This window comes from Magnolia sinica, chromosome 11 (assembly GCF_029962835.1).
Source record: "Magnolia sinica isolate HGM2019 chromosome 11, MsV1, whole genome shotgun sequence".
Lineage (NCBI taxonomy): Eukaryota > Viridiplantae > Streptophyta > Magnoliopsida > Magnoliales > Magnoliaceae > Magnolia > Magnolia sinica.
In genome coordinates, this window is record NC_080583.1 from 83,999,613 (window position 1) to 84,011,881 (window position 12,269).

Genomic DNA, 12,269 nt, shown 5'->3' on the forward strand with positions numbered 1-12,269 from the left:
TATTCAGCAGGTTGCAGCGTGTAGAAAATTTAAAGTGAATTTAAACGGTGAAAATCACTGTTTTCAAGGTATGGCCCTCTCGATAATCGGATTGGCTTCATTTTTTGGCTCAATGCTTAAAATGAGCTGGGGAATGGGATGGATGGCGTAGATTAAATCCATACATTAAGGTGAGGCATGCATGAGCGGCCCACCCAAAAAGTTTAAAGTCAAACTGATATTTGTTTTTTTTTGTCAGAACACCTCACTGTCTGTTCACGCTTCAGTGAATACGTTGTCATAGTGGACGGACGACGTGGATATTTTCATCAAAGTGGGTCCCACGTGGATGTGGCCTACTTGATTTGGATCAGTCTGATGCTTATGTTTTCCATCACCAAAGGGGTAGGGCCCACATGGCTTAGACGGTTTGGATAAGCCATACATCAAGGTGGGGTCCATCTGAGTGGGCCACACATCACACAAAATGAAAAAGAGAGAGAGAGAGAGACATGTGATGGAGGGACCCTGACACTATGGGCCCTCCCTTCCATGCATTCAATCATACATCAAGTGGATCCCAATACATGTGGGCCCACCGATCAAAATCAACGGTGAAGATCCTTTCTCCACCAAAGTGCAATGGTCTAGATGACCCTATTCATGTAAGGAAAATAAACATCATGATAGGGTCCATGGAGAATGGCCCCATTATGGAATGATTGTGAGGATCAAGGTGGGCCATCGGCCACATCCAGGGTCCAAAATGAGATCCATACCATCAATCGGTAGGCCTCACTTGGCCCATCATAAAAATATAAAAATCTACCCTATAAAACACCCATCTTTCGATCTTCTTGGTCCGAAGGAACGCCGAGATCCTTGTGCTTCTCTTTGATGGAAGATGATAAGAAAGGAATGGCTAGGATGGTAGATCTTGGGGTGGGAAGTGAGCCACACACATGCACTATTCTCTCACATGGAAGAGCTTGGACGTCCACTCTTTTGCTTGAGATTTTTGTTGCTTGGAATTTGTGTTGAGAAAAAGAGAGAGAATGGTGGTTTTAAGCGAGAGGTGATGGATGTGAGGTGATAGTGTACTTGACATGTATGGGTGTGTAAGAGAGAAGATGAGAGAGAGTTGACTTAGTGGTTGCTTGACTTAGGGAGAAAGAAAGCATTGATTGATTGATTGATTGATTGATGGGATGGGTTGTAGAGATTCTCTTGGGATTGCAAACGCGCGATATTTTTTCTCGAACTGAACGCGGGCCTACATCTCCTGACCAGGGTATCGGATCGGTATGCAAGACGCGGCGTCGAAACTGCGACGACGGTGCGGATGCAATGGTACAAGTCTCAAATTAAACCGACTCAAATCTACAAGATACGACTTAGAGTCGCGCACAAACGTCGATTATAAGTCGCAGGTTGCAGAAATTCGTCGAGAAGGATCGCGGGAGTTGATGGAACAATACGGACTAGGATACGGGTCTTACAACCATACCACGGAAAGCAGTTGTGACATTGATGCCCATGGTGAAAACCTTCCTAAGGCTCACTTTGATATTTATTTGTCAACCAACATGTTAATAAGATCACATAGACCTGAATGAATGGAAGACATATAGTTGGATCCAAAACTTTTGTGGCCCCTAAAAAAATTTCACCCTTCAATCTCCACTGCTTCTTATAGTATGGTCCACTTAAGCCTTTGATCCGCCTCTTTCCTAGGCTCAAGCCCTAAAATGTTCTTTCAAAATAGATGGGGGGTAGGTGTAGATAAAAGAGTACATCACATGAAGCATCATAGATATGCAAGGACCGTCTCCACCCAGCTCTTGGTCGGGGTAGAACTCAATCCGAATCTTATATGAAATTCCAGCGGAAGTGGATTGTGTCCAACCCCCTCAGACCTAGTAATGACTGACTAGATTTGTGTGGGACACACTGTAATGTATCTGTTTATCTAGCTCATCCATTCATTTTCTTAGATCATGTTAACGTTGGAACAAAAAAATAAGACAGATTCAATATGCAAGTGGACCACCCAAAATATTAACCTTGGATTGTATTAAATGCACAAAATATTAAAGGAAGTTGCATTAAATGTAAAAGTCATCTCTACCATAGTTCACTTGAGCCCGTATCTTAATATGATACGAGGAAAGGGTTGGACAGGATAGATATATAGACGTGGGCCCACTTAAACTTTGCAGGAGATTGCTGGGTATAACCCTCCCTGGTCACGTGTATCTGGAAAGGAGGCAAGTGGGTAACATTAATAAAAGTATACATGGTAAGCCTGTCAGGGGCGGCTCAACAGTTTTTGGAGGCCTTAGGCAAGTTATAAAAATGAGGTTTTTTAATTCTGAAAATAAATTCAAACTGTTATAAATATGAAATTAGAATTTCATTTAGAAAAATGACGTTAGAATTTAATTTTTTAAGAACTTAATTAGCAATAAAGTAGGTAGTTGTGGTCTTGGGTTATAGGAGAAGAATTTATTGGGAATGATGCTATTATTTTGAAAAGTAACAATAGAGTTGGACCTTATTATTAAATTAATAGTGCTAGTTTTTAGGATTTATTTTTTATTTCCAATTTCAAATTTGTAAACTAATTTTTAAATGTTCCTATTTTGTTGGCCTTTCAATAAATTTTATTTTAAAATTTTTATGATTTTTTTCTTTTTCTTAATTTTAATTTTACTATAATATAGGACATTCGGTAATTAAAAAATTTTATTTTTGCTATAATATAAGGCCTTCATAATTAGGGGCTTAGGCAATTGCCTCACCTGCAAACCCGTTTGACCCCTGAAGCCTGCTACAGTCTTACAGACAAAGGGAGCGGATCAGGTGTTACCGGAATAACCGCATAACGGGTTTTACCCTTATTGTAGGGACGACATTGATATTTTATACAATCCAAACCGTTGATAATGTGAAAAAGGTACGGATGAAGGGTAAGTTCAAAGATTAGCTTTATCCAAAACTTTCTTGGCCAACAAAAAGATTTTAATGGTCATTCATCATATTTTCTAGTGGCATAGTCAAACTGAGATTTTTTATTATATTAAGATTTGGGATCATGTCCTTAAAATGAGATGGAAAAATAAATGAACGGTATGGATATATATAAATAAATAAAATATGAACGTAGGCCCCATACAGTTAGGGTAACACCCACTAAGCCGTTCTAGGTAACAGCCGTTCTAGGTAACTCCTTACTAGGAACGCCCCACGTATTAACATTTCTCATTACCCGTCACCTTTTATTGCGAACGCTGGCATCATCGAGCGTAAGACAGTCTTTCCATCTGGGCCGTCAGTCTCAAAATGAGTTTTTTTAATCCCTTTTCATCACGCGGCTTAGGTGTAATCCTTATCCAAAAAGGAGGTGGATTGCGTCATCCCCATCCAGCCGCGTTCAGCAGATGTGTAGGAGACCCCACCATGATGTATTTGTTCATCCTCACCGTCCATCCCTTTTCTTACATCATTCCAAAGTAGTATCCCAAAAATGAAGCAAATCAAACACTCAAGTGAGCAACATAGTAAGCATAGGTCCCATTAAATACAAGATTCATCTGTGGTGTGGTCCACTTGAAAGTTGGGTCCATCTCATTTTTGGGAACTTACGTTAAAATGATATGAGAAAAATGATGGAAGGCGTGGATAAATAGATACATCACGGTGGGTCCCTCACAGATCTGCCAGTCCGTAGCTAGAGAAGCAATCCGCGTAGATGGTGTCAATGGTTCCTCTCAGAATAAAGGCCGCGTTTACATTATCTCTATTCCATTCCCTCCTTTCCCGCGTCTTGGAGGAAGAAGATGGTTCTCAACCTCAACGTTATAAAGTTCGGCGATGCCGCCGGAGTATTGGAGGTGATTAATTACGACAATCGCAGTGGAGATTTCATGGCTGTGGTCGATGGGAGGAATTATTCAACGAATAAGGGGAACTGGCTAGGCAAAAACTCTGCTCCTCTTCAAGTTAGGTTTACCGGAAGATTGACTGCAGATGGGAAGTTACACAACCATGTTGTCTTGGTTACTGCCTGGGATTCAGGAAATTACCAGTTGAGGTTGCAGGTAGGAAGCAGTGGAGATTTCATGGATATCAGTGTTGGTGGAAGTAGAGATGTTCATCTGTTATTCCATTCGGATGGAAAACTTACCATCAGTAGTCCTGGAGGATTCACCGAAGAAGGAGATGATGTTGTCGTCAGAAACGCATCAAGACTTATATGAGATTGGTAATCTTTCAGTTTGGGGTTCAAGGATGTCGAATAAAGTATATTTGTGTTGGATTCAAAGTCGAATATTATTAGGATTATGGGGTTTTCCCCTTTAGCTTTAGCTTTAATTGTTCTTGATTTTTGTTATTTTTATTTTGCTACAGTTGTGTTGCTATATTTCTACTCCCTACTATATAACTGATCATCCAATTGAGTTTTATGAAATAAAGCCTTGTTTCCAATTCACTTCACACCGGGTTGTCTGTGTTTGTGGCCTTTGAGAGAGAGAGGGGGAGAGCCGTGAGGCTATTCTAGGATTACCTGGAAAAGGATTGGCCACTGACCCTCCACTTCCATCCATGCTGTCCATCCATTTTTTATCATAAAATCATTTTATGGTCGAGCCCAAAAAATGAAGTACATCAAAATACTACCAGAAAACGGGGCAACGGCTACGGATGAACCACATCTAAATAATTATAGCTACGGTTGTAACCGTAGCCTAATCGCAGCTATAGTACGTTAACTTAATTCGTAGCTAAAGATAAGTAGCTACGAATTAAATCCGTAGCTATACTTTGTATTGCCCAAAAGCACATCCAGCTACGGATTATATTTGTAGCTAAAACCAGCACGAGAGCCGCAGCAATAGCCTGAAAGTTAGTTACAGCTACGGATTTCAAAAAAGGGCTACGGCTAATGGCCGTACCTATTACCTAAAAAAACCAAATTTATTACAATGGTGTCTTTTACCATTGGTGAGTCAAAAGTTTACCATACTTAAGTGAGTATAATCATTATGTCTATTACAAGACATTGAGTAATAGGAAGTTTATTATCTCAGTATTGCATATTAATAGCATGCTAGCTTATTATCAGTCACAGTATGTTTATGATCGACATACTAAAGACGAAGTTATCAAGGACATTCGAGATGAAAGATCTAGGGTTGTAAAGAGGGTTCTCGGCATTGACATACACATAAATAAGAAAAGGGCATGTCATGGTTATCTCAGGTGGAATACCTTGAAAAGGTATTAATAAAGTATGGGATGGATAAGACAAAGTGGGTCAGCGTTTCCTACACGATTCATTTTAAGCTATCTTCTGAACAGTGTCTTCAAAACAAATGAAAAAAAGTAAGATATGTGATCTCGTGTGTCTTATTTGAGCATAATTGATAGCTTGATGTATGTCATGTTCTGTACAAGACAGTATATTTCACATGCATGCGGTAGGTGTTGTTAACAAATACATGTCTAACCCTAGCAAACAACACTGGGAGGAAATGAAATAGCTAATTCGATATATGCGAGGTACGTACGCGGGACTACATCTTATCATTTGAAAATCAGGAGACAAGTTAGTATACTATGTGGATTCAAATTATGTAAGCAGTGTAGATAATAAAAGGTTGACTTCCGATTACTCGTTTGTGCTAGCAGGTGTAGCGATCAGTTGGATGTCGAAGCCTCAGTATATGATGGTTCTTTCCACGATTGAAGTTGAGTATATGGCAATGACATAATGATGCATGGATGAACATGTTGAGGTCGATCATTGTCTTCCTCAAGGACAACTATTCTAAATCCACGGAGCTTCTCTGGACTCCTCACAAAGATTCCTCGAATTCACGAGAAAAAAAATGAAAAAGAATAGAAATAAATTCTTTAAAAAAATCATAATTTGATTGCTCAATAAAATAAACTAGTTTACAACCCTTTAAATGGGGATACTAAACCTTGGAAGAAGTTTCAGAATTAAACTACAACTAAAACTCCTAGATATCATGACTTACAATAAATACTAAACTTACTATTTATAGACTAAAATGATTCCTACTAGACATCACGGTTTTTTGCTAAAAATAGTGTCCTATTTGGCTCAACCATTCTATTCTCCTAATTATCCTAAGCACTTTTCATGTTGGACGCAACTCCTAAAGCCCAACAAATGAAGCGTTATAATCAAACTAAAACTTACTATAATTAGTAAAAATGAAAATAAAATGGGAATTCGACCGTCGACCTGATGGTATTTCACAAATTTGGCATGTGCAACCCAACGTATCGGGTTGGGTGACTAAAGTAGCTCATCCAACCCCAAAATTATTTATGGCACATCGGATAACTCATTCCAGTTTACGAGATACGCTCATTTTAAGGTCCTGACGATCCGAATCACTTCCGCCTCCAATTAGGCCTTTTCTGGTCCATATTTGCCATAAAACTGTCCACGACCTACTCTACATTATATAAGTATTCAAAGAAAGTGTTTGGTTGAGAGGAATGATAAACCAGTTAGGGCTTCAGTAAGAGATCGTGCAAGTCAATTGTGACAACGAAAGCGCGATCACTTTGGCTAAGAATTTTGTTTGTCCCTTGCATATTAAACATATTGATATGAGTCATCATTTTATCCGACAAGTGCTCAAGGAATGAGGCGTGAATCTAGAGAAAATTTACACAATTGTGAATCCGGCCGACGTGCCTACGAAAGTGGTTCGCACAAAGAAATTTAAGTTTTGTGCAACTTTTTTGAGCTTGACGATAGCGTAAATAGAAGACGGAGTATGCACAAGAAGCGATGGTGGAACTACGATGGAAGGCAGAATTAGATATAGTAATTGATGAAAAGCTATGAAGATTGAAGATTGAAGACATTATGGAGATTGTTATTGATGTCTTAAATCTCTTAATAACAGAGTCTGTCAATGTCATTGACAAACCACTTGAAACCATTGAGCAGATGTCGATGCCATCAACAGATGCTCGATCCCATTGAAAAAATCTAAAAAATTCATGTTGGTTGTTGGAACGTTTTGGTGTTGTTATTCGATTATATCGAAGTAAGTTCGATGCCATCAACAGATTCTCAATGAGTTGTCGATGCCATCGAAGATACCATCAAAGATGTGCGCGAAAGAACGTAATTATAGAATTTGTTTCCTATTCCGATTGTGATGATAATATCGGGTATAATCGGGATTAAGGAATGAAAGAGGTGTATTAGGGTTTTTTAAATCCGTTCCTAACGGTTTAAGGGCATAGTTAAGGCTTGTGAAGTAGATTTAAGGCTTGTTTAAATCGGTAAGACTATCTCTTGTAATTCGTGCTTTCATAGTGCATTACTCGTCGCTTTGTAGTGTGATTTTTTCTAGTAAGGGTTTTTTCACATAAAATTCATATTGTTCTTGTTTGGACTTGGTTGTGCGATTGTGTGTACTTTACTTGATTCGTCTATAAGTGCTTCCACAGTTCCCTGACAAATTTGTGCAGCTCGAAGAGAATGGATATGAGTTTACTATATTTTAATCAGAATAAAATATATTTTTCTCATTTTTATTAGTGATTTTAGTTGCAAGACTAGACTAATTTTTAGAAGAAAAATTGAAGGATTTTAAGTATTCAAGGCCATCGTTGAAAAGCAACGTGGGAGGCAAATGAAAATCTTTGGAATAGATGGAGGGGGATTCGTATTTAATGAGCTTGGATATCATCCACACATCATGTGGGGCCACAACTGCCAAATTTGACTATTGCCCTATAATGATATGGGTGCTGCTGGAGGATTCCCATTGCTACCCGACCCGATCACCCAATTCTCAATCGGGTCCAAATTCGTACACTCAAACAAACCCATTATTAATCAGACCCTAAATCCAAATCCGGATCTGATTAATTCGGTTCGGATGTTTATCCGGGTACCCGTTGACTGCACCACATCCCCGGTTTATGCATTTATTTCTCAAGAGTGGATAGATTTTGATACTTTTTCGGTCCACTTACATCGACTCATTGGATAAATGGCCCATCCACGTTGGCCCAACAATCAACGGTCTGAATTGAAATGATTTGTAGAGATGTGGCCCTGTTTTATGTCAGATATATATGGTTATTAGGAGAATGGATTACCACCTCCCCTTTCTGTTTTTTGTCTTTTTATAGGCAGATTTTAGGTGGGCCAGCCAGAAAGTTGACACGTGGCAATCTGCAGACGCCTTCTGACAAGTGGGGCCCTTGCATTGCACCCGTGGATAGACCACACCTTCTTCATCTCCCAAATTGGATGATCTCAGCCACCCATATTAGAAACTTTTTCAGTTAAACGTGAGGCAACGCTGTACTTCTACTTCAACCGTTCATCAACAGCCGAGATCGCCCTATTGAGCAGAATTTTGAGGCATGGTCCACCCACGGTGGGACACAACCCCATATATCAGAACTGAAAAAACCGTGTACAATGCACATATGCCAGCCACGTGTCATATATTTCATCAAGTTGGAATTGTCTATATGAACAGGGAATTTGGAAAAGTGGGGCCCTGTAATCCAGACCATTAATTTGTTGGGACTGATGTAGAGCGGGTCGCGGACAGTTTCATGGCCAAGATGGATCAGAAAAGGCCCAGTCGACAACAGAAGTGATCCGGACCATCAGACCTTAGATCGAGCGTATCTCGCAATCTGAAATGAGTTATCTGACGTAAAATATATGATTTTGGGATAGAACGAGCTACTTTAGCCAACAACCCAGCTATGCCGGGTTGCGCAGCCCAGAACTGCGAAAAACCCCGTGATTGACGGTCGTTTTCCACTTACTATTTTTGGCTGAAAACCTTGCGCACTAGTAGACATCTCACGGCCGTCTATAAATAGTAAGTTTACTATTTATAGTAAGTCGCGGATTCTAGGAGTTTGAGTTATAGTTTGATTATGATTTCTTTCTCATTGCTTGGTACCCCTATTTAAAGGGTTGTGAACTCGTTTTTATCCATCAATAAATCAATTTCAAATTTATTAGAATTTATTTCTATTTTCTGCTTTCTTTCCTCGTGGATTTGAGAAGTCTCTGTGACGAGTCCAGATAAGCTCCGTGATTTCGGAGTAGTTATCCTCATCACGTTCATCCCTGTGTCAGGGACCCACAATGACAGTCCATCTTCTCAGTCAGACGAGATCTCCCTCTCCTTCTCGAATCATCCATGAGATAAATGCACGACAGCCATCCCACTCTTTAAGTGGGCCCAACACAAAAGGGTGTGTAGGGGAGCGGATTAGGTGAGACCCGGGATCCAGAAAGGTGGGTGAGACCGCTGACTGTGGGGCTCACTGTGATGTATGAGCCTTAAATCCACACCGTCCAACCTTTTTGAAAGCTCACTTTAGGGCATGGCCCCAAAAATGAAGTAGATCCAAATCTTACGTGGGCCATACCACAGAAACAGTAGTGATTGAATCCCCACCATTAAAAACTTCAGGGGGCCACCGGAATGTTTATTTTCCATCCAACCTGTTGATATAAGGTTACAAAGATCTGGATGAAGAGACCACACAAATATCAGCTTGATCCAAAACTTGTGTGGCCCATGAGAAGTTTTTAACGGTGGATTACCACTGTTTCCTGTATTATGGTCCACCTGATATTTGGATCTGCTTCATTTTTTGGATCATGCCCTAAAATGAGCTTTCAATATGAATGGATGGCGTGGATGGGCCCCACTCTAAAAGTTATGTTAGTCCTAGTGGTCTGGGCAATCAAAGGTGGGACCCACATTATTATGCATTGTCAAGATCAATAACGGTCTGTCCATTCCCTAGCATTTTAAGAGGGATGGGCAACCAAAGGTGGGACCCACATTGTGGATGGTCTAGATCAATGACCTAAACCATTTGTTGCAAACCCAGTAGGAGCGACCCATTTCCCTAACCATTGATAGGATGGTTGGGTCATCCTACCACATGTAACTTTTGAAGAGAGATGGAAAATCAAAGGTGGGACCACATGATGAATGGTTCACAGCATCGATGATCAGACCACTTTCAGTGTAATCATATGGACCATCCATTTCTCCAGCCATTGATCAGATGGTTAGGATCATATGATCGACTTGATTGTTGGGAGATTAGAACCATCCGATTTACATGTGGCCAAAACTAGCATGTGTGTGGATGGTATGGCTACACATGCATGTGAGCTACCATCGTTCACAAATTATAATTTTGCGAGCTTGTGATGATGAGGCCAGTTCCTCTACTAATCCTTGCAGAATAAGCTTACTCTACAAGTGCTACCCGTGGGACCCACCTGGGTGTGTGCATGGCATCCAACTTATCCTGAGGGTAGCCCCACCAATCCGACCTTTGGGTGAGCTAGCACGTGAATTTGGAGGCTTTTCAGATGCTCGTGCATTGGTTTTCTACAATATACCCACCGATGTTTTGTACATGTGATCTAATCAATGCCTTCATCAAGTTCCACTATGATAATGGAATGCCCCAAAAAGTGAGCATATATAATCCTTGTTTGGAAAATCACGCCTATACAATCATTATTTGGGCTGAACTATATCATCTGAAGACAACCAAATAACGGGTGTCAACGAGCCCGTTAGCCCGATGGGCATCCGGAGCTGACCCATGTGATGGGTATCAGCCGGGCACGGTGACATAAGGGTTAACTAAATGGGTGTGGTTGTGGGTTTGGGTACTACTCTATTAATAATTGGGCTGGGTGTGGTTACTCCTACAGCTATCAATGGGCCAGGCTCGGGCAGGGCAAAAAAGAAATTTTAAAAACTGGCCTCGCCTGTCCAGCCCAGTTCGAACAGCTCAAAATCTAGGCCGGGTCAACCCCAGGCACAGCCCTTGACAGCCGTAGGCACATCGCTACCCATACCCGTGGCCCACCATGGAATGGTGCATCTGACTGATGGGGTAGATGTTCAACACACATCACGGTGGGGTCCACACAGCTCGACCTCATGGGAAGTTCTCATGAGGTCGACCTCATAGTACCCAATATTTCAATTAATTTTTAATCAATAATTAATCATTAGTAATAAAATTTGAACTTTTTTAATCACAAATTATAATAAAAAGGAAAAAAGAGAGAAAAAGATGATGGAGTTCCTCTATAAAGTGTAAGATAAGCTTATCCTACAATACTTTGCATGTGGGGCCACTATGGTGTGGTATGTGTATCATTCAACCTATCCAATAGGGTACCCCTCCCCCCATATTCCCCCAAAGTTCAGACCAATCCAACCATCATGTGGGCCACATAATGAATTTGGAGTTTTTGGGGTGGTTGTCCATTGTTTTTTTATTGTGTGGTCCACTTGATGATTGTATTGTCCTCATTTTATAGGACATCCTATCATCATGGTGGGGCTCACTTAAGACATTGGGCTGGATGATATGCAGCATTATGGTGGGTCTCATGGATAAAGTGCCTAACAAAGAAAACTTTAGAGGGGAAGAGAAAATGTGATACTCTAACAAAGTGTGACGGACTATCAGTTTATGCTTAGCACTAGTCCATAGAGGCAGTACATGTATGAGAGAGCAGTAACAGATGTGAGGACTACTAGTAGAGAGACGAGTTCAAATTACTATCTTGCATCGGGGTCGGCATTGAGCTTGTACATTTTTTGCATCAGTTATGAATGAGTAAACAAGGCATTTGCAGGAAGAGATTTCGTGGTGTATGTTGTTCGCAGATGACTAGTTTTGATTGACCGGAGAAGGGAGGGCGGTAGACACAAAACAAGATTTATGAAGGGGTATTTTAGAATGTAAAGGATTTAAAATAGTCAGACTATAATAGAGTATATGGAGTGTGATTTTAGTAACAATAGGAATGCGAATAAGGAATTAGTTATGATTGTTGATCAAGAAGTTTCCCAAAATGACCACTTTTGATATCTTGGGTCAATGATTCAGAAGAGTGGAAGGATTGAGAAGGATGTTGCCTATAGAATTTAAGTGGAGTGGAAGAAATGGAGAAGTGTCTTTGGAGTTTTATGTGATAGTCGTGTACCACTCGAACCGAAAGGAAAATTTGATAGGAAAACTATAAGACGAGCTATGCTTTATAAGACTGAATATTGGACAATTAAGGAACAACATGTTCATTGGATAAGTGTGGCTGAAATAAGGATGTTGAGATGGATGAGTGGTAAGACAAGAAAGAGTAAAATTAGAATAAATGCATTCGAGGGAATATAGGAGTAGCTAATAGGTAATAAGATGAGGGAAAGTAG